This window comes from Xyrauchen texanus, chromosome 10 (genome assembly GCF_025860055.1).
Source record: "Xyrauchen texanus isolate HMW12.3.18 chromosome 10, RBS_HiC_50CHRs, whole genome shotgun sequence".
NCBI classification, from domain to species: domain Eukaryota; kingdom Metazoa; phylum Chordata; class Actinopteri; order Cypriniformes; family Catostomidae; genus Xyrauchen; species Xyrauchen texanus.
The window spans coordinates 20,486,558-20,509,505 of NC_068285.1; the positions used below are offsets into that span (position 1 = coordinate 20,486,558).

At 42.5% G+C, this 22,948-nt stretch overlaps 1 pseudogene; it reads left to right on the forward strand.

Moving 5' to 3' along the window:
* Positions 1–2,234: 2,234 nt before the first annotated feature.
* LOC127650865 (uncharacterized) overlaps positions 2,235–22,948 on the forward strand; it is a 41,834-nt pseudogene continuing 21,120 nt past the window's right edge.

Here is a 22,948-nt window from a genome sequence, read left to right on the forward strand (position 1 = left end):
GGACAGTGAGGTGAACATACACCCAGCTCAATTGTGAACCCCATTAGTGTATTATTGTTTCTTGATTTTTGGTTTATTAATTTAAATGTTTATTATTGTTTTTTTGTAATTATTAAGTGTCCAATGTTGAGACCAGTGTGGTAACTTTGCTTTCTTTATAGGAGCCGAGGCTTCAGGGCAGGCTACTAATAGGCCCTCACGTGCGGTGGTGGAGGTTTTGTCACGGAGTGCTGTGCGTTCATGTTTGATCTTATTGAAGTGCGTGTGTTGACATCTGTGCACAGGGTGGTAAGAGTGATTTATAGGAGCCTCGTGCTCCCTAAAATAGAGTACCTGCCCTTGTTAAGCCTCGTCTTCTGTTTGGTTCCTTTAAAAGTCGTGAATGTTGAAGGATGAATGTTGAACTAGTTCTTAATGTTGTTTTTAAGATTGTTGTTGATTACTTAAATAAAGCTTTTGTAATATTCTGTATCCACGTCTTGGCCCTCCTTTCAAAAACCCACGTTCCTGTGTGTCCTTTTGTAGGTGGTTTAATTCACCAGTATTAATATTTCCCTGGTCAATCAGGGTGGCGTAGTCTGGCATATGTAGAGGTAGTTGTCCTCTTAAGGTCCCGCTACATTCTGGCGTAGTCGGCAGGATCCGGTTTCTTCGGTGGGCCGAGATGTGGATGCGTATGGTTATTTGGGTTTATTTGTGATTTGTACATTGTGTGGATGGACTAGTATTTTTTTTTTTTTTTTGTTTGTGGTGTCCCTTTCTTTCTTTCTCAAGTCTAGTGTTGGAGACAAAGCAGCAGTGTCATTTCAGTGGATTTGGAGCATTCCAGCAGCTGTTTTCCTTATCTGTGTCATTTATTTAGAGGTTGCTCTGGTAAGTTTTTTTTATATATGTAAAAAAAAACACAATTATGGAGGAAATGCAGGAATTGAGGGACCTTGTTGCTCAGTTAAGGGCAGATAATGAAAAATTGCGTCAGGACCAGAGCCGAGCCACCCCCTCGAGTCCAATAGCTGGCCCCTCTAGAGAAGTTCCAGTGCCCTCTACTGATCAATCAGTTAGTGGTAGTGCCACATTAACTGAGCGACTGGTGTTTATCCCAAGGGATCGAAAATGTCCAATATTTGATGGTAGGCCAGGTGTTGGCATAAATGATTGGGTAGAGGAGGCAAAAGCCTGTATAAGAACTCGTCATCTGTCGGTGGCAGATCAAGCGTTTTTTCTATTTGATCATCTAGGAGGAGAGGCACGTGAGGAAATTCGGCACCGCCCTGTTGCTGAGCGCGGAGACCCAGATACAATTTTTTCAATTTTGCAAGAGTTGTATGGTTGCTCCCAGTCTTATGTTGCCCTGCAGGAAGCCTTTTTCTCTAGGAGGCAGCGGGATGGGGAAACCTTGTTGGAATTTTCCCTGGCCCTGATGGGTCTCTTGGAGAAAGTTAAGCAGAAGTCCCCTACTGCCATGTTAAATGCGGAGACTTTATTGAGGGATCACTTCGCCCGTGAACTGAAACAATTAGTTCACCGCCAGCCCTATTCTACACTCTTAGAAGTGCGGAGCGAAGCAATCCGATGGGAACGGGAGGGAATGCCGGGTGGAGCAAGGGGTCAAAGTTTTTCCGTCCCTTTGGCACACGGGTTTCAGTACGAAGTACAGGGAGGTGGTAGCTCGCCTAAAAATTCTGAAATGAGGGAGCTGAGAGAAATGTTAAAGTTACAACAGGAACAGTTAAATCAGCTCACTCAGAATCTTGCCCGGTTGCGGAGCCCCCATTCACGTACTCTGTCGTTCGTGAGTGGGCCCGTTATCTGTAGGCGGTGTCAAAAACCAGGCCACTTTGCACGGGAATGTGAGGGGAACGTGTCATGTCGTCGCTTTAGCGCCCTCGTGCTGGTCAGGCAGTTGGTGAAGGTAGGCAGCCGCAATCTAACAGTGCTGCGGAAAACTAATTCCTGCCGTGCTGAAGAGTCACAGCTCGGTTGGGGAAAAGATTGGCTCCGACGGTAAGAAATTTACTTCTATTCCAAATTTAATGTCCCCATGTCCACATCTGGATGTTTTTATTGGTGGTGTGTCCGTCCCCTGTTTAATTGATACGGGTTCAATGGTATCAACCATTACGGAAAGTTGTTTTGTTCAGCATTTTGAGCCATGGGGTCAAGAGCAATTGAGGTCATGTTCATGGTTACAGCTGAGGGCTGCCAATGGGCTCTCCATCCCATATATCGGCTATATGGAGTTGGATGTTGAGCTCTGTGGTAGGATAGTGACACGATGTGGGGTGCTGGTGGTCAGGGATCCTCCTGGTGGCTTGCGCTCTCGAGTCCCTGGTGTGTTGGGGATGAACGTACTCGGGCGATGCTACCAGGAGCTCTTTGGACAACATGGCCCTGCTCTGTTTAATTTTCCCCCGGTTTCTAGTGCTCCACTTTCAGTTTTCCAAGCCTTGCAACACTGCCATCAAGGTAGTGAGAAATCTCCTGTTGAGGGTATGATTAGAGTAAGGGTGCGCGGTCCTCGGGCATGTCGCGTCACCGGCGGTACCATTAAGTTTGTTGCGGCAACTTGTGCAGAACAGCTGGCAGGTAGTACAGTGCTGTTTGAGCCCGCTGAGTTAGGGTTACCTGAGGGGTTGTTGGCCTCCCCGCATTGGTGCGCAGTGATTGGAGGCTCCGTTTATGTGCCGGTGGTCAACATAGGCACTTCTGATGTCCTACTTTTTCCCCGTCGAGTACTGGGTACTCTTGTTCGAGTGTATGTTGTTAGTTTGCCAACGGGTATTACCGAGTTAGACCCATTACAGCTAGCCTACTCCCAAGGTACCAAAGTAGCTAGTTCTACTGTTTCAGAGCAGATTGCAGCATTGAACTTGACCGCATTGCCAGCGTCAGAGCAGGGCAAGGTTAGGACCTTGCTGGGTAAGTATCAGACAGTGTTTTCTGAACATGATGGTGATTTGGGTTGTACCAGTCTTATCTCTCACGATATCCCAGTGTTAGACGATGTTCCCGTAAGGCAGCGTCATCGCCGTGTACCTCCCTCTGAGTACGAGGTTGTTAGGGCCCACATTAATCAGCTGTTGGAGTCTCAGGTAATCAGGGAGAGTTGTAGCCCATACGCCTCCCCAATTGTGTTGGTTAAAAAGAAGGACGGTGGTCTACGCTTGTGCGTGGACTACCGTCAGTTAAATGCCAAGACTAGACGAGACGCATTTCCCTTGCCCCGTATTGAGGAGTCGCTGGATGCGTTGACAGGGGCCTGTTGGTTTTCTACTATGGATTTAGCTAGTGGGTACAACCAGGTCCCTGTCACAGAGGGGGACAAGCCTAAGACCGCTTTTTGCACACCATTTGGCCTGTTCGAATGGAACCGTATGCCGTTCGGTTTGTGCAATGCCCCCTCTACCTTCCAGCGTCTTATGGAGAGGATATTCGGGGACCAGCAGTGTCAGTCGTTACTTTTATATCTGGATGATATTGTGGTGTTTTCCACCTCTATTGCCCAACATTTGGAGAGGTTGGAGGTAGTTTTAGACCGGTTGGAGCGGGAAGGTCTAAAGGCTAGGCTGGAGAAGTGTGCTTTTCTCCAGCAGGAGGTGAGATATTTGGGTCATGTTATTTCTTCCAAGGGAGTAGCAACTGATCCAAGTAAGATAGAGGCTGTGGCCCAGTGGCCCCGTCCATCTAGTGTCACAGAGTTGCGATCCTTCCTGGGGTTCTCCAGCTACTACCGGCGGTTTGTAGAGGGGTTTGCCAAGTTGGCTGCCCCCTGCATAAGCTGGTAGGGGAGTTTGCTGGTGTAAAGGGTAAACAGACAGGAAGGAACTTTGAGAATGCCTGGAGTGAAGGATGTCAGGTGAGCTTTGAGGGGTTAAAGAGAAGCTTATTACCACTCCAGTCCTTAGCGTATGCAGATTTCTCTAAACCCTTTATCTTGGAGGTGGATGCCAGCTATCAAGGTCTGGGGGCAGTCCTCTCCCAGGAATATGAGGGTAAGGTAAGACCAGTGGCATATGCCAGTCGTAGTCTACGGCCCACTGAGCTAACATGTCCAATTATAGCTCTATGAAGCTGGAGTTTGTTGCGCTCAAGTGGGCCATGACCAGAAATTCCGTGAGTACTTGTTGGGTAATAAGTGTGTGGTATTTACAGATAATAACCCCTTAGCCACCTGACCTCCGCAAAGCTTGGTGCAACGGAGCAGCTGGGCTTCTCAACTGGCGGCCTTTGATTTTGACATTAAGTACCGTTCAGGTAAGAGTAACAAAAATGCAGATGCTCTCTCACGGCGGGACCCTTTAGATCCTGGTGTGTTAGACGAGTTGGCTCCAGGCTCTGCAATTCCGGTGTCATTGCGGTCATTGGTCGGGTTTGATTCAGCGGGAGTAGTGACCCAATGTGTGGTCTCTACGCTTCCTGGGTACTCAGTTGGTGAGTTAGGGTCGCTGCAAGCAGCTGACTCGGTTATCCAGGAGGTGTTGCGATTCTGGAGACTAGGTACTCGCCGAGCCCTGATGAACGGCTCGACTGACTAAGGCAGCTCTAACGCTGCTCGTCAGTGGGACCGTCTGGTTGAGCAAGATGGTATGCTTTATCGCCGGGTCTACTGCCCTGAGGGTAAAGAGGAGAGGTTGGAATTAATATTGCCCGTGGCCTTGAAGTCAGAGGTTTTAAGACAGTTGCATCAGCAACATGGACATCAGGGCAGAGAGCGCACCCTTGAGCTAGTGAGACAGAGGTGCTATTGGCCGGGATTGTCCTCTGATGTGGCAAGCTGGTGTCAAGAGTGTGATCGGTGCCAGGCAGCCAAGGACACCCAGCCACCGGCTCAGGGATTTATGGGGCGGTTATTGTCATCTAGGCCAAATGACATCCTCGCTGTGGACTTCACTGTTTTGGAGCCCACACACTCTGGTATTGAAAGCGTCTTGGTAATGACTGACGTTTTTAGTAAATATACCCTGGCTGTTCCAACAAGGGATCAGCGAGCTGAGACAGTGGCCCAAGCCCTGGTGACTGAATGGTTTTATAGGTTCGGTGTTCCGGGCCGTCTCCATTCTGACCAGGGTCGAAACTTTGAGTCCTTGTTAATCCGTCAATTATGCGAGCTATATGGCGTGGAGAAGTCTCGTACGACCCCATATCACCCAGCTGGCAATGGCCAGTGTGAACGCTTTAACCGCACACTACACAATCTGTTGCGCACACTGCCAGTGTCCAGGAAACGGGATTGGGTAACTTGTCTTCCCCAGGTAGTGTTCAGCTATAATAGCACTCCTCATCAGACCACAGGGGAATCGCCACACTTCTTGATGTTCGGTCAGGAGCCGCGATTGCCCGTGGATTTCCTGTTGGGGAGGGACCCACAGCCAAGAGAGGGTAGTGTGCATGACTGGGTCTTGGAGCATCAAACCAGGTTACAGGTAGCCTTTGTAGGTGCACGTGAGCGGTTGCAGGTGATGGCCGACAGACGCAAGGCCCATTACGATCAGCATGTCCGAGATGAACCACTGGTGGAGGGTCAGCTGGTGTACCTCGGGATTATGGGGTAAGGGGCCATCATAAAATCCAGGACCTGTGGAGCCCAGTGGTTTATCAAGTGACGAGGGCACCTAAGGAGGGTGGTGTAGTGTACACGATTGCGCCTGTTGATGACCTTACCAAGACCAGGAATGTGCATCGTTCATTGGTAAAGAGTCGAGTCTGTAAGGACACTGTGGCTGTGGACCGTGGTAGTCCCTTGCATGACCCAGTTGTGAACACATCCCCAGTGGCTGAAGACGAGGATGAGGTGGATCTGCTGGCTGTGGTGGAGGAGCGGGACCAATTCGCTGTTGAACCAGAACTGGGTGGGCTGGTACCTGAGATGGAACTTGGCCCACATGAGAGGATAGACCCTATGGGACCAGTTCCGGTGATTGGGCCAGGACAATTGTGTCCAGAAGGAGGTACAGCCAGTACTCTGGGACCCCAGCCTGGAGGCCTGCCTAGGGCTGATGAGGTCGTTTTATGCAGAACAAGACGCAGTAACTCGCGGGCCTACACCCAAATCGATATCACCTTCCCTGGTCAGTGGGAGAGATGGGCGGAGCCTCCCTTCAGCAAATACAAGGTATGACAGGTATTTTTAGGCCGTGGGATTAAGTAGCCGAAATTTGAGTTTTTTGATCGTCGGGGCGACGATCCAAGCGGGGGTAGATTGTGGTGGTACGTACTGTTGGTACGTACTGTTGCGTCTCTAATTAAATTAATGCGCTTGGGTCATTGATCCAATTAGGAATTGTGCGCTACCAGTATAAAAGGGGACTCTAGTCCCATGTGTGTGATTGCCGTCTGTGTGGTGCGTCAGTGCCCGGGACCGCCCTTCTGGTTTTCTTATCTGTTTCCGCTTTGAGGTATGTGTTGTTTGGCTAACTAGTTAAGACACAGATGCATGATCTTTTGTAATAATTATTTGGTCTGTAGTTGTGAGAATAGTTCGCTGCTGTGGGCTGTTGGTGGCTGCTATTTCTCCCTTTCATGCCTCTCACGCAGTCCCGTGTTTTGATGTGGTAACCTTTTGTGTCGTGGTAACCTTCTGTGTGTGTGCGCGTAATGTGGATGTGCTCTGGGTACGTAAATGAAGGTACGTGAAACTACCGCTATTGTGCAGTGCTCATTTTTATACCGCAGTTATATGTTTTATGTTTACATTTTAGGTGAAATAGACTGTTCTCGTGGGCAACGCTGTTGACGCTGCTGTTTTGTGTTTGACTCTCTCCTGTGACAAACTTTCTCGTCAACACGTATGGGGTTGATCTATGCGTTCTGTGTGACGCCTGCCCGCCAGCATTTGTGCTTGTGCTCGACCCTTTCTTCAACTAGTCCTTCAATTTGTTTGTGATTTACTTTAATTGCTTTTGGTATATTTATTTTCCTATTATTCCTTTTTTATGACTGTTGTTTTTCATTTGGCTTGTTTTCTTCTAGTGGGTTTTTTTTTTTGCTTTATTTTTGTTTTGCTTTATGGGTGTTGTTAGAGGGACAGTGAGGTGAACATACACCCAGCTCAATTGTGAACCCCATTAGTGTATTATTGTTTCTTGATTTTTTTGTTTTATTAATTTAAATGTTTGTTATTGTTTTTTTGTAATTATTAAGTGTCCAATGTTGAGACCAGTGTGGTAACTTTGCTTTCTTTATAGGAGCCGAGGCTTCAGGGCAGGCTACTAATAGGCCCTCACGTGCGGTGGTGGAGGTTTTGTCACGGATTGCTGTGTGTTCATGTTTGATCTTATTGAAGTGCGTGTGTTGACATCTGTGCACAGGGTGGTAAGAGTGATTTATAGGAGCCTCGTGCTCCCTAAAATAGAGTACCTGCCCTTGTTAAGCCTCGTCTTCCGTTTGGTTCCTTTAAAAGTCATGAATGTTGAAGGATGAATGTTGAACTAGTTCTTAATGTTGTTTTTAAGATTGTTGTTGATTACTTAAATAAAGCTTTTGTAATATTCTGTGTCCACGTCTTGGCCCTCCTTTCAAAAACCCACGTTCCTGTGTGTCCTTTTGTAGGTGGTTTAATTCACCAGTATTAATATTTCCCTGGTCAAACAGGGTGGCGTAGTCTGGCATATGTAGAGGTAGTTGTCCTCTTAAGGTCCCGCTACATTCGCAAATGTGGGTTTTCTTTAACAGTGCTTTTGTTATGCTGGTTTCAAACATGTGGAAATGGACTTTCAAAAATAATCAGACCATGAGAAATATTCACTGGAGTAAAAAACTGTGTCAATTAGACCTGGTTTCCTCTACTTATATGAATATACAGTAAATACACATAACTGAACACTAAGTAACATGTCGTTTGCACAATCACAACCAAAGCACACATTCCGCCTCATGCAAAAACACACAAACACTCTCCTAACATGTCACAAAAACACATGCCAAAGTGCTCATGAGGATTCCAGGAAGGTGATCCAAGTGGAACTCATCCTCATCATTTCTAAGAATACGAAGCAGATTTGAGGGCCATCTGGCCGGTTCTATTACTGCAACCATTGATTCACTGTTTATGGAATTGTGCATTAAATATCAGCTCACGTCAGAACCAGTGGCTTAATGATATGTGCTCATTCTGTTTTAGCTTGTATCATTACTAAAGTATTACAACAAGAGCAGGTTTCACCCAGGGATAGAAAAACCCCAGAAGGGAATAGGTTGAAACAGGATTTTCTTAAACAACGATACATTTACAAGGTCTATAAAGCACCATTTGGATATGTAGAGTGTTTGGATGTATCAACTTGTTTTCTCTCACATATGGACTGAACCAATTCTAAATATGTTGTGATGTTAAGAGATGCAACAGACTCCAATTTCAAATTTGACAAAACTCTGGAATACGTCATAGCCAAGTTGACAGTGTAAACAGACACCTTCACTTTCTCTCAATATGTTTTTAATGTTGACATTTGAGAGTAATTATTTACAATGAATAACAAATTTACATTCATAAGCACCAATATAACAATGCATGGTAAAAATAGCAACATTTACCTACATACTGTATATATTAACTACAAAATAATATTGAATATATTGATAAAAGCCCAAATGTCTCCTACACAATATGGCACAACTGAGCATTTAACAGAAAAACTGTTTGAATTTAGAGGGATAACAATGAAAAAAGATGAGAGAGAGTCTGGACAATATGGGAAGGGGGGAGTTATGAGAGATGTAGGAGGGGTTGAGCAGTATGAGAGAGTGGGAGGAATGGAGAAATTTCTTTATTTGCTTTATGCTAATAAGCACTGTCAAAACTCCCTAAGCACATTTAAACCCCCCTGGGATTGAGATACATTAGAAAGGGAAAAAAGAAGATGAGAAAGTGAGACGGTGGGGAGTAAAAAAAGAAGAAGAAGTGATAATAAACAGCAGGGGTGTTGCATCGCACTCACCCACATATACAACACTAATTGAATGCACATTTAATGTCATTATATATACTGTATATCCAAATATACTGTCAAACTGAATCTGTGTGCATAAAATAGGTCTTTAAAATGTGCATTATTGCCTCCATCTTTACTGGTTAGATTTGTTGACTGCACACTTTCCACATGCACATCCACATGCCTCTTTTTCTCCCTCATTCTCTCTCTTCCAGCTGTCATCATTAATATGACCTTTATGGGCTGTCAGCTTATTCAGGGTGACGTCAATCATCTTTTCCTATTAGGAGAACAACTCTATTAGACGCTGTCACCATCCTGAGTCCCTGCCTCGCATACTTTTTTTATTTTCTCCTCTCTAGCTTGTCCCTTTTCTTTTCCTGTATCTATACATGTTCTCTAGTATGCCATGCTTTGTCCTTGTCTCAGGCCTCTTGAGGCAGATTAAAGTAACTGGACTGTGAACTGTTTCCTGTATCAGATCATGTTGCCTCTGAGTTAATCCATCCATCCATCTATCTGTCTAACTCTCTATCTATCTATCTATCTATCTATCTATCTATCTATCTATCTATCTATATATATATATATATATATATATATATATATATATATACACATACATATATATATACACAACGGTTCATTTCGGTCCTTGAATCTGATTGGACGAGAGACATACTATGAGCACTGATGGTCTAACACCATCAGCACTCTGATGCTTCACTGTGTGTGTATCACTCCGCTTGTGTTCATGCCAAATTTCACATCAGCCAGTGTTTACATACAGCACTTCATGATCACTCGTATTACTACGAAAGCTAGGAAATAGTTTTAAACAGCTTTAAATGAACAACTTCAGCATTACAGCTCATCACAGCGAAGAGACACATCAGAATGATTAATTACACGAACTGAAGGCACTTACCTCTTATCGGACTTTCCACATTGGAGTGGGCACATTGTTTAAAATGGCAGAGGACATTGCGGTTTCTGTATTGAAAGACTCTTGTGCACCGGCTACCACGAAATAGGGAGAAATAGAGAGCCTGCGGCCGAATCAAAGCAGTGCTGATGTAGGGCCATTGCTCATGTGATATTGCTTAAATCTATATATACACACACACACATACACACACACACACACTGGCAGCCAGAAGTTTGGAACTTTGTACACATTTTGGTCTTATGGAAAGAAATTGCTACTTTTATTAAAGTGGCATTCAACTTATCAGGATAATTAGGACATTAATAACGTGAAAAATTACAATTTGAAACAATTCTACTTCAAAACTAAACTACTTCAAAGAGTGCTCATCAAAAAATCCTTCATGTGCAGCAATGACAGCTTTGCAGATTTTTGGCATTCTAGCTGTCAGTTTGTCCAGATACTCAGGTTACATTTCACCCCACACTTCCTGTAGCACTTGCCATAGATGTGGCTGTCTTGTCGGTCACTTCTCACACACCTTACAGTCTAGCTGATCCCACAAAAGCTCAATGGGTTTAAGATCCATAACACTCTTTTCCAATTAGCTGTTGTCCATGTCTGTGTTTCTTTGCCCATTCTAACCTTTTCTTTTTGTTTTTCTGTTTCAAAAGTGGCTTTTTCTTTGCAATTCTTTCCATGAGTCCATTCTTTCCACTTTACTGTTGTACATGAAATGGGTGTTGAGTGGGTAGAACTCAATGAAGCTGTCAGCTGAGGACACTTGAGATGTCTATTTCTCAAACTCTGATGTACTTATCCTCTTGTTTAGTTGTACCTCTGGCCTTCCACATCTCATTCTGTCCTTGTTAGAGCCAGTTGTCCTTTGTCTTTGAAGATTGTAGTGCACACCTTCGTATGAAATCTTCAGCTTTTTGGCAATTTCAAGCATTGTATAGCTTTCATTCCTCAAAACAATGATTGACTGATGAGTTTCTAGAGAAAGATGTTTCTTTTTTGCCATTTTTATCTAATTTTGACCTTAAGACATGCCAGTCTATTGCATACTGTGGCAACTCAAAAACAAATACAAAGACAATGTTAAGCTTCATTTAACGAACCAAATAGCTTTCAACTGTGTTTGATGTAATGGCAAGTGATTTTCTTGTACCAAATTAGCAATTTAGCATGATTACTCAAGGATAAGGCCTGTCTAGATTTGATAAAAAAAATTACTTTTTTCAAATAGTGATGGTGCTGTTTTTTACATCAGGAATGTCCTGACTATACTTTGTGATCAGTTGAATGCCACTTTGGTGAATTAAGTAGCAATTTCCATCCGAAACAGCTAAATCTGTACATTCTATCCCCCGATTCAATTAAACGCTGCAAGAGCTTGCACCCACTTAGCGTTTCATGGTATTTCTCTCTCTTTCTACAGGTGAGCAAATGGTTAAGAATGTGAATTAATAATTAGAAAGTAAACCGTAAACCGTTAAAATGTTTCAGAGTGTGCAGGGAATATATTAAGATGGTCTTTCTCTGGGTAAAAACATTTTATTTAATGTCTATGTTCAGCTATTTTTGGATTCATGCAAATATGAAAAACGAGTCATCAAAGATAAGGGTTTAAAGTTCCAATCTTTGAAAATATATGAATGAAATTAGTTTAAAAATTTTGTAAAAGGAGATTGTATGTTCATTTGCCTGTTCCGAGCAAACGTGATTTAGTTAAACTGAAATTACTGTTAGTTGTGCAGAGGCAAAATGGCACTGAGTGAAATAGGTTAGATCCAAGATGGCAGTGTCCATTTGTGAAACGTGGCCAATGTGAAACTGAATTCAGTGTGTAAAAGGCATTAATCTTTTATTCTAACAGTTATGTAAATACAAACAGCATTACTAATATTTACAAAAAAAAGGCAAAATGTGTGACAACTTTGAGTATATATATATATATATATACACACACATTTCTTTACAGATTATTACGAGAATGTAATGTTACAGATCATATTGTGTGGTATTGGAACTCTAATGAGTAAGAAATAATGCCCAAAGACACCTGGACCTTGAAAAGACTTTATTGAGAATGTGTGTCTTGAACTTGTACTGTTGATGTCCATGTTAATGAGTGTTTCTGCTTAACACAGACATGTGATGTTGAAACTACAGAGAATGTCAAGATTGGTTATGCATTGGAAAAAAAGAAAATACTATTTCTTTGAAATTTAATAGGAAGAAAATGTATTAAGGCGAGATTCAATTAAACACTGCCAGAGCTTGCACCCACTTATCGTCTCATGGTAATTTTGTCTCTTTCTACAGTTCATTATCCAACTTTATTTTATCCACTCACGCCACCCACATGTGTTAAGTATGCTGAAGCATATGGGTAGACTAATGCCTTGTTTGTATTTCTTTTGACATTAGCCTCTACCGTATTTCATTGTACCTTATTGTATTCTTGTACAGGGCCATGGGAAAAGGATTTAAGTTGGAAGTACTGTAGTGGGAGGTGCATTTTTGCATGTACATGTAGGGTGACCAGATGACCATGACAAAAAACCAGAACAATACGTTCAAGTTATATAATTTAATTTGTAGCCTACTTCTGGAAAATATATCCCAAAATATGGGGCTACACTTTTCCAAAAGTAAAGGTGATCCTTTCGTTCTCTTTAGTTAATGCTGGCTGTTGCATATATAGGTTGATGCATGTTTTTCTAAAGCGTATATTTGAGGATATGAAGCATGGAAAAAAATCTCCGCTGATTCAAGTTTTTCAATAGAGAAAAAGCACGAAGCACAGCAATGATCATTTTCGTACAATATTAGGCTAAGACTGATTATCGGGACGTCTGGTCACCCTATGTACATGGGTTTTTAAGGGCCGCACATAGCAATGCCACAGACAAATAGACTTTACTTAATACACAGTGTGCTGTGGGTGTTCTGAAAATTTTTTTTTTGAGCAATTCAATCTTTGAGCATTTTATTATGCATAATGTCACCTGGTAATATAACATAGGCTACTATATTACTGTAACAATCACTGTTTATGAATGAGTGCAGTCGTTCTACTTTTCTGAGGTTTATTCTTGGCCAGGTCCGCTGCTGGCCAAGTTGATGCCCTATGCAGAGCTCTGGGATCGTCGGACGTGGGTTGTTTGCGAGACGCATTGATTGGAGTAAGTCTGTGGCGAAAGTGCGTGTGCGCGGCATTAGTCTGTGTCCTACGACCGGGTTCTTGAAAAACATATAATGTGCAAGTAAGGGCAGCTGTATGAGTTGCTGGTGTTCCCCTAGGGTAAGATGGTCCCACCCTAGGGAGTTGGTGCCCTAAGCAGACTGTGAAATATGTGTATAGGTAGCTGCGGTACTGTTCTTGGCTGTACAACAGGTAAGAGGCAACATTAAGCTAACATACAATTATTTTACAAAAACTTTCCCTCACTTCTCTCTCACACACACCTGCATGCCGTGCACGTGCACATGGGCTTTTGAAAGCAGAATCAAACTTAGTGCATTATATCATCAGTGCGTTCATAACACTTGCACATAATCTTTAAACATGCTACAATATCAATCAAATGTATGCCAGTCATGTAACTGTCAGGTCCCTTTGCGCACAGCAGACAAGAGCTATATTTTAGGTTCAAAAGCCAAAACTACACAACAAACAAGAAAATAACAGATTACATTTTTGCAGCAAGTGAAATATATTTGATTAAAAGGTACTGACAACTGTTAATATTAAACTGCTCAGCGACAGCTTATATTAAACCAAAAGAGTTACCATGAGACGCACAGCTAGATGCTCCAGTAGTAAAAATAGTCCAAACATGGCATGGCGTTCAGGGGTTGTTGAGATGATGGGCCTCATCATTTATAAATAATTATGACACTATTCAGCATTTTAAATAATTTCTCAAGACTTCCTAAAACATACAGTTTTTATGAAAACATATCCAAAATATTTGAGTATGTTTATTTTTTAAAAAAAGACAACAACCATCTTGACACACCCCTACTTCCCACTGCCTTGTTTTTGTATCAAATGTTTTTATTTTCTTTATTCCTTCTTTCCCTTTTTATATAATACGGCCCCATCGAATGCTGTCATTTTAATAAACAGCTGTCAGAAGAGGACCCCAAAAAAGACTTTTGTGTCCAGTGTAGATATTTGCAGCCCCCCATATATATAATATAGTCTTATTTTCCAGTACAATATTTAAGCATCCTTAAAGGAATAGTCCACCCAAAATTATAATATTCTAATCATTCAATCACCCTCATGCCATACCAGATGTGTGTGACTTTCTTTCATCTGCTGAATTAAAATGAAGATTTTTCAGAAGAATTTCTCAGCACTTTTGGTCCCAAATGGGTGCCAAAATTTTGAAGCTCAGAACAAAATCACATAAGTTAGAATAAAAGTAATCCATAACACTCCAGTGGTTAAATCAATGTCTTCAGAAGTGATATGATAGGTGTTGGTGAGAAACGGATCACTTTCACAGTCTTCTTGTGTTTTTGGTGATTCACATTCTTCATGCATACCACCCCCTACAGGGAGAACAATTTCAAGGAAAAAAAGGACATAAATATTGATATTTTTCTCACCAACACCTATCATATCACTTCTGAAAACAATAGACAGAACTTTTACAGCATTTATTAATCTTAGTTAATGTTAATTAAAACACAAACTAATACATTTTAAAAGTTGTATTTGTTAACATTAGTTAATGCACTATGAACTAACATGAACCTAACAATGAACAATTGTGTTTTTATTAACTAAAATGAATAAAGATTAATACATTTTTAAAAGTTTTAAAATATGAATTGTTAATTGTTTGTTCATGATACCTAATGCATTAACTAATGTTAGCGAATGGAAACTTTATTGCAAAGTTCTACCAATATTATATAAGATAAGTTTTGTATTCAGAGGAATCTATTAAAATGTTGTAAAAAAATAAAATAATTATTAACATTTATTTTTCTTAACCAATTGCCATTTTTTAAGCTGGAAACAATACTTAAGTACTGATAAATACAATCATTTTTACAACGCAGAATTAAATTAAGAAACGAAAGCACTAATTGTTACCTCTGAGTCTGTTTATAATGAACGCATTGGTTTCCATGATTTCGGCTTTTTCCCAAGTTTTTTTTATGTTTGACCAATTATAAAGGATGGCAAAAAGTAACAACTGATAATTTTCCAATTTCTCAAGCTTGTTATCAAGACAAAAAAGAACAAAGCAGAGAGTGAAGGATGAGGGAAGCCTAATTGTGTCGATTCCATTTAGTGCTCACAGGGAGACAAACAGAACAGCTACAGTAGCAGCTGCCAGCATGTCAAAGATCAGCTGTGTGATGTATCAATCTAGCTGTGGCAGAATTTCACCTCGTCTGGCAACTCAGCCCAGACATATGTTCGAAGACACAGAATAGAGAAGCACCTTGAATCTGACAAAGACGCCGCTTGACTCCTGGGGGTCTAGTGCACACGCACTCCTGCGAGGAGGAGTCTTCAAGAACATATAGAATTGAGAATCAACTCAACCTTGTAGATTTGTGGGGGGGTGGGACCATTTTTTATTATTTCAGTATTGTGATACTTTACCTTACGATACTGTATAAATATTCCCACAACAAGAATAAAGATTTTTAATTACATTTCTAATACTAATATTTTTAGGCAAATGATATTGAGCACCAATCCAGTGTTTGTCTGTGAGAAGACAAACACTGGATTATTCCAGCACAACAACTTAAAGCCAAATTCGCTGTTAATAAGAGTTCCCTGTCTGTCGCTCTCTCAACGTTGTGTCGAAGAAGCGACACTAGGGGTCTCTCTTGAGCACGAATATGCCTCTGATCTATGAAAAAAGGCCCATGGGAATTAGGCAGACAGTATTTGCATACCCCACCCCTGACATACGGGTATAAGCGCATAACTTGGCTCCAGTGTGTTTTGTCATGCTTTTGCGCATGTCTGCACTGGTTTTTAATTACTTATCTATATAAACACGCAAGACGGATGTCTTTGAGCATTTTTTCAGCATCTCGTTTGAGACAAGTTAAAGTGTCAAGTGAAAAAGCTACAATTTGTATATATGCATTTCGAAACACCTGCTTTTTTCTTTTCTTCTTTTCATTAGCGCAGTGTGACGGTGGTGGGAAAACAAACCCTGGGAAACTAATGGGTAGGAAATCAGAATTTAAAGGAAGTAGGAAGTAGGAGAGAGGGCGATTCATAGCTTTTGATTCATAGCTACTGGAGTCAACTGCAAGGAAAACCGAAACCACGCTGTGCTCTGGGCCGCAAGTGAGCAGTGTGACAGGGAAGTGATGTCCGCATTTTCGTCCTGCTGGCTGCACCGCAAACAAACGTGTTTAAGAGAAACCTCTTACTTCAGGTATGGGCCTTGTATCTTAGTCTTTTTTTCCCCAACAATATATCTTCCACATGTCCCTACCATTCCTGTGTGGTTTAGCTGAGTATTTATTTATTTTTTTTGCCCCCTCATACTCACACACTCTCCCACACCCCATAAACGTAATTCTAAGTGACTTAAAGTTTGCATAAAAGAGTTTGCTTGTTTTGGATAAGTGACTTTATATTTTCATGGCAAGTTATTAATAACCTTCTATCTGTTTCTCCCCACTGTACTTGTTACGATCCCTGCTTGTCTGCCCCGTGTTTTTCGTGTCACCGTCACTGACTTCAATCACCATTATTCCTGGCCCTCATCACAGTGTTATTGTTCTCACCTGATTGTCATTTTTTATCATCATGTGTCTGTGTACTTAAACCCCACTGTTCCTCCATTCCCTTGTCTTTCATTGTTTTGATGTTCTGACTGTTCTGATGTTTGCTCTGTTGCCTGTCTTGCCGTGTTCATCCTGCCATGTTCATCCAGTCCGTCTACCTTCGATGTTTTCATGTTTTAGTTTCAGTTTTCCCCCCGTGGATGTTTCATTTGTTCCAGTGTTGTTTGTTCTCACTTTGATTAATAATAAACCCGCATTTAGATCCTCACTCCCCATCTGCCTCCGCCTGCTTGTCATAACAATACTCAGAACTGATGGAGTGGGTCTAAACGAAGTTTGGGCATAGGGAAAAACTTCAAGGGTTCTTGTTCCATTGTAATGGTTGCTTATATTTTGGTGTGTTTGGGCATTGTGGGGAAAAAAGGAAATTACAGGTAAAGTCAGAAGTTTACATAACCTTAGGTTGAAGTCATTTAAAACCTATTTTTTTTAATCAGTCCACAGATTTCATATTAGCAAGCTATAGTTTTGTAGTTTGTCATTTAGGACATCTACTAATTTTTGCAACAATTGTTTACAGACAGATTGTTTCACTTTTAATTGACCAATTAATCACAATTCCAGTGGGTCAGATGTTTACATACACCAAATTAACTGTGCCTTTAAGCAGCTTGGAAAATTATGTCATGCCTTAAGACAATTGGCCAATTAGCTTCTGATTGGAGGTGTACTGATTTGGTGGTGTACTTGTGAATGTATTTAAGGCCTACCATCAAACTTGGTGCCTCTTTGCTTGACATCATAGGAAAACCTAAAGAAATCAGCCAAGACCTCAAAAAAATATTTGTGGATCTCCACAAGTCTGGTTCATCCTTGGGAGCAATTTCCAAATGCCTGAAGGTACCATGTTCATCTGTACAAACAATAGTACAGAAGTATAAACACCATGGGACCATGCAGCCATCATACCAGGAAGGAGTCACATTCCGTCTCCTAGAGCTGAACGTAGTTTGGTGCAAATCAATCCCAGTACAACAGCAAAGGACCTTGTGAAGATGCTAGAGGAAACAGGTAGACAAGTCTATATATCCACAGTAAAACCAGTCCTATATCAACATAACTTGAAAGGCTTCTCCGCAAGGAAGAATCCACTGCTCCAAAACCAACATAAAAAAGCCAGATGTAGGGTGCACTGGTTGTTTAGATCAGTTTTACTATCAGATATAACTAATAATTAATGTTCATTAACTATTAATTAATAATTGCATTAAATAATATAATTTAATTCATTTAATTCTATCCTCGGGGCACCACTCTTTGACAAGAGAAAAATGAAAGTAAGTGACTGATCAAGTCTCTTAAAATTCTACCCTGAAGATTGAGTATTTTGATCAAAATAATCAAAAAGGGAAGAAGCTAGTCGAATTATTGCCATATGAATCCAACAGTAATCTGGTTACAGCTGGCTTCTAACAACAACAACAATTTAACAACACTGAAGTAATACTGGAGTTCTTGACATGGCAGAGGCTGGCTTCAACACAAATATTCAAACAAACAACTAGGAGTACTTCTTATTATAATATAACAAGATTTATTATAATCAAACAGTACTGAACACTGCCAATACTATATGAATATAACGAAAAAAATAACATGGAAAGCCTAACTAAATTGTGGAGCTATATGCTAGTGTATGTATGTGTGTGTGTGTGGGTGTGTGTCTAGATTCGGTAACAAAGACACCAAAATGGCGGACATAACTCTACATGTGGAACCAGTTTCAAAATGGAGGATCGGTTTCAACATTGAAAACTAGGTTCAAAATGTTGAACTGAATTCTAAATGGAAACTAGTTTCAAAATGGAGGATTAGATCGTAAAGGGCGGAGCCAACGATTCTTTGAATGTGTAGGGGAAAGAAAGATGGCTGGATCAGATCCAGAGCAACGGAGCTAATACCACGTGTGGGTGGCAATGAGCAGACACACCAAGGAACTGAACGAAACAGGCGGGAGAATTTGAAAAACACCAGCCTGTTTCGGACATAAACAGCAGTGCTGCTCGCTCCGTGAATTTCAGTGAGTGTGAGAGAGAGTGAACAAACAGGGGTTCATGCAATTTAACAGAGGATACACGCTGGTAACAGCGCGATTGAATCGTTAGTTCAGATCACTCAATAAAATAACATTTCCCCAAAAATTACGATCTCACAAATCAACACAGCAATCAGCGATCGTAGTTAAACATACAAATGTAAACAAATCATTCAGCAATCAAATTGATTTAGTTTTATAAGAAAAGTCACAGTTTCTGAACTAAATCTGCCCAGATATCAATCCTTACTTGGGAAATCCTGTGTGATTTCAGCAGGGTTGTCCGTTTGAATTCATGTTGCGTTGAGCGGTCAGGAGAAAACGATCTGGATTCGGTCCTTTGTCTTATGCTCGTCAGCGAGAAGATGCGTCTCTGCATTATTTCTCGGGTCTGGTGATGGAGAGAAATGCAGGGAGGTAGTCAACGTTGATAGAAAACGATTGAGCTGGTCGCCTTTTCCGTTTTCTAAATAAATTCACTGTTGTCTCGCAGTGAAAATTAAATGAACCGGTTGTAATAAGTATACTACACGACTGGAACAAAGCTAAGTTAATCTTACTCTACAGTGGCCAAATGGTGAGGTTAGAAAAATGTGGTCTCTCTTTGTCCAGAAGGAGGAAAATTCCTTTGTGTGTAGATGCAGTCTCTTTAGACGGCAGGCTGGAGCAGCTATAGGCAGAGAGCGCAAAATAAAATCTGACCGCTGGTTTTGTTAAGAAGATGACGTCACCGGTCATAGGCTGCTTTTGACCAATGACGTTTGAGATTGGGTCCATGGGCGGGATTTCCCGTCTGGCTGTGAAGCATTCTGGGAAACCGAGTTCAATGTCTCACCTTTGAGGGCCATGCTGTCTCTGCTGCCATTTTGAGTGGGGCAAGGCCCTACAAAGACTACAGTTTGCAAGTGCACATGATGGACAGATATTTTACTTTTTGGAGAAACGTCCTCTGGTCTAATGAAACAAAACTTGAACTGTTTGGCCATAATGACCATTGTTATGTTTGCAGGAAAAATGGTGAGGCTTGCAAGCTGAAGAAAACCATTCCAACCGTGAAGCACGGGGGATATATTGAAGCAACATCTCAAGACATCAGCCAGGAATTTAAAGCTCGATTGCAAATGGATCTTCCAAATCGACAATGACCACAAGCATACCTGCAAAGTTGTGGCAAAATGGCTTAAGGACAACAAAGTCAAGGTATTGGAGTGGTCATCACAAAGCTCTGACCTCAATCCAATAGAAATTTTGTGGGCAGAACTGAAAAAGCATTTGTGAGCAAGGAGCCCTACAAACCTGACTCCAGTTATACCAGTTCTGTCTGGAGGAATGGTCCAAAATTCCAGCAGATGGTCAAATTCTGGGTATGGCTCAACAGCTAGTGGGTGGTCCGCCTATTGCCGCTGTTGACCGGGGAAGTCCAACTCGGCCCAACAGCTTCCATCGACAGACTGGACTACGAGAACCTGAGATGAGCTATCCTGCAGCTGGTCAGTCGCAGCCCCGAACAGTATCGGCAGCATTTACTGACACTTGGAGAGCTCAGCCACCCTTTGCCTTTGCTCAACAGCTCCATGATTCCTGCCGGCAGTGGTAGCTGGCAGCAGAACTTGATACCGTGGCAGTAGTCGATCTGGCGGTGTTGGAGCAATTCATCACCTGGCTACCAAAAGGGATGGTGGAATGAGTCCAGTGCCACCACCCGGCATCGCTCGATGCAGACGTCCAGCTGGCTGAGGACCAATTGGATGTGGTTCTCTCTCTCTCTCCTTCTCCCCCACCATCCCTTTCTCTTGTCCTCGTCCTGTTCGGACTCCCAGGAAACGGGAAGGTGTGCACTCTAAACCAGTTCCCCACAACCAGGGATCTTTCAACCCACCGATTTCCCCTATCTCTCTCCACTCTCTTTTCCAGGTTGGTGAATCCACTGCCTCAGGTGTGGGCTTGAAGCCAGGGCTGGTCTGCTGGAGCTGCGGTGAACCTGGGCACTTCCAGGAACGATGCCCCGTGATGCAGGTGGGGGGGACATTGGTCCGAATCACTGACAAGCCACAGGCTACCCTTGATTGAGCAGGAGTGTACCGGATACCTGTGATTATTAAGGGGGTACATACCAAGCCTCGGTGGATTCAGGTTGTAATCAAACCTCCATTCATTAAAGCTTGGTTCAGTCCATGGCTTTGGGTACAGGCTGAATGTAAGGTGTATACACAGGGATGTTCAAAACTACACTTTAGTGACGGTCATAATTACATTTCAGGCACAAAAGCGTCGAAGCTGCGGTTAGTCCCCGCCTAACACATCCACTTTTTGTTATGAATTGAACGGAATTTACAATATTATTGGGGAGAATTTTTGTGGATGAGTCCTATAATAAAGTGTATCGTGTGTGATGGCCGATTCGCTGGCTGGGAAGGCAGTGTCAGGGCCGTCTATGTTGGCTCCACGTCAGTATGAAGCAAGGAAGGGAGAAGCCACGGCTCCCCCTGCCCTTAGAGGATTCCCTGCAGGGGATTTTCCTCTGGAGCAGATGCAAGATGAAACCCTTAGGCACACCATTGTGTGATTGATGTTCAGAGCTGTTGGGAAATGTTATTCCAGATGGCTCATTATAATCTGATGGTGGGTCACTTAGGGCAGGAAAAACCACTAAACCGTCTGATGGCCCACTTATATTGGCCGGGCATTCACAGCGATGATCGCAGGTGGTGTTATGAGTGAGTGTTATGAGGACGAAGACAAAGGCAAACGAGGAGGTGGGATCTACGCGCGGTTCTTTATTTAGGATCAAAGTGAAGACAAAATAAACAGGAACAAAAGAAAACATCCACGGGGGGACAAAACTGAAACTAAAACACGAACACAACGGAGGAACACGGAACTAGGGAAACACACGGCTGAAATGAACACGGGAAGACAGGCAAGGTAGGCAAAACAACAACATCCAGACACATCGAAACAGTAGAAACATTAACCTTCATCAACATTCAACGAACGACAAGGAGTGGAGAACAAACAGGGTTAATATACACACACAGGATGATCACAAATAACAAACAGGTGCGAACAATAACACAATGTTGAGGATCGGGAACCATGGTGACGGTGACATGAAAAGCACGGGGCAGACAACCAGGGAATCGTGACAGAGTGTTGGGGACCAGGAACCATGGTGACGGTGACATGGAAGACACGGGGCAGACAACCAGGGAATCGTGACAGGTGGTGTGCGGCATGCCATGAATTTCAACTGGTGACTCCCACAGCGACCCCAAAAGCCACCCCTTCAAAAGAATTGCCATGGACCTCGACAGGCCATTAGAGCGGACGGCAGGAGGGTATCGCTTTGTGTTGGTTCTGGTGGACTACAGAACACGATATCCGGGTGACTCTGCTCAAAATTCTCACTAATCAGGGCACTACATTAATGTCACGTACACTACGCAAACTGTTAGAATTATTGGTGATTAAATAGATTTGGACCAGAGTTTACATCTCCAAATGGACAGCTTGGTAAAAAAAATTTGTAAGTTCGTGCATGAAGATGCTCAAAATTGGGACATGTTGCTCAAGCCCGTAATATTTGCTGTTTGAGAAATCCTGCAAGCCTCCACGGGGTTCTCCCCATTTTAATTATTGTATGGGCGTTGACCGCAAGGCGTGCTCAATGTACTACTGGAAAATTGGGAGCAGGGACCTTCAAACAGCAAAAATACAATTCAATATGTTCTTGACCTGAGTGCAAAACTCAATAAACTGGGGCAACTGACACAAGAAAATTTGCTCCAGGCTCAAGAATGTCAAAGCCGGCTGTACAATAGGGGTGCTCGGCTACGGGAATTTGCACCGGGAGATAAATTCCTTGTATTACTCACCACATAGAGCTCTAAATTACTCCCAAAGTGGCAAGGGCCCTTTGAGGTCACACAGTGAGTTGGGGAAAACGATTATGAGGTTAAACGGACAGATAGAGGTGGAGCGTGTCAGATTTACCAACTCAATCTCCTAAAAACTTCGAGAGAGTTGGTCCCTGTGACTTTGCCAGACTCACGGCAAACCCAAAGAAGTGCGCAATTGGGTAGGTGGAAGTACAGTATCTGGGCTTCCACTTGGGTCATGGACAGGTGTGGCCTCAAATTGATTGCAGCCTGCCCTAGACCTAAGATCACAAAGGAAGTGAGACAGTTCCTAGGGTTGGCAAGCTAT